The sequence below is a fragment of the Seriola lalandi genome, unplaced genomic scaffold (genome assembly GCF_002814215.2).
Source record: "Seriola lalandi dorsalis isolate HSWRI2012SDOR001 ecotype SW California unplaced genomic scaffold, Sedor1 jcf7180002054479, whole genome shotgun sequence".
In the NCBI taxonomy this organism is placed as follows: domain Eukaryota; kingdom Metazoa; phylum Chordata; class Actinopteri; order Carangiformes; family Carangidae; genus Seriola; species Seriola lalandi.
Window position 1 is genome coordinate 22,965 of NW_019525032.1, and position 1,399 is coordinate 24,363.

Sequence of the window (1,399 nt, forward strand, 5' to 3'; positions counted from 1 at the left end):
GGCATCGCCCTTCTTGACGTCACCAGGGGCGAATCTCCATTTCGCTCGTTTGAGCACACATTTCTTGAAAGGTGGAGAAAGCAAAAGAACGAGAGGATGGACTTTTCTCATGTTTGGGGGGTCCGTAGACACGCCAGGGACACATACTACTGATAGAAAACCATGGAAAAGTGCATTTTGCATAATAGGTCCCCTTTAAGGAAGTAACTTAAGGAAGTAACTTAAGGAAGTTTTTTTACTGGGATGCTGTACTCTTGTACTGTTGGAATATTTTTACCCTGTGGTAGTGGTATTTTTACTTCAATAAAAGTTTACAAATAAACGCCAATCAAATCAAATCAAAGTAGGAGAAGAAGGAGAAGAAGAGGAGGAGAGGACGTTGGGCGGGAGCAGGTAAGATTACTACAGTGTTCATAATTTCAACTGAAGTGGTTTCAAGTAATGTTTTTTAGATACAAGATGACAGTTTGAGTCGGTAACTGACGTTAACTGTCACCGTGACAGTTATATTACTATTAAACTTAGTAAGTCGGTTTATTTCCCCCGTCAATGTTTATGTCCCATAACCTTAACCTTAACCTTCCCCCTGCCCCTGACCATTAATAGAAGCATCTTTCCTTATAACGCAATACATCATGAATGTAGGATGTATTACAGGACTACAGTATTAGTGTTAGCTAGGTTTACCTAATAAACTGCCAACTGTATGTGCAACATTGACTCCCACCAATTATTATATTATATTGTATTATATTTTGAGTAATGTAATTAAAATATATTTTAACATATCAGTACACAGTATGTCAAATCTATTTAAACCTGTAATCTTTTTCTGTTTATGTAAAGTGGAAGTCTCACTTTGTTCCTACTGACATAGGAATTGCTATTGACCTCTCTGTTGTCACAGAACAAAGGTAAATAATAATTCTCACACTGCTAAGAAAACAATAGGATATAGAACCTGAACCTTAGGACAGAACCATGAAGGCTGAGGCAGGACGAGTGTTACTGTAGCATCGTTTTTATTTCATAATCAGTGTGTACAATCATGCATCATTTTATAATTTGAGTTTTACTAATTAACCTCCCAGACAATAAGACAGAAGATGAGTGATTGTGGGGATGATGATGAAAAGCGACCAGTGTCACAAGGACCCATTGATCTGTCTGCGCCGATTCAGGCTTATGATCCATTGCCGCCTGATGAAGTCTTAGATTCACCCGTCAGCCATGAAGCTGGACCCTCACACAGACCGTAAGCTCACACTGTTTATGCTGTAAACTTGCTAATTAAAGTCAACTGAGCCTCAGGCTGAAACACAGAAACAGATAACGTCTCTATCTACTTATATTTGATATATTTGATCAGTCCAATCACTCAGGAGCGATACCTGCTGAT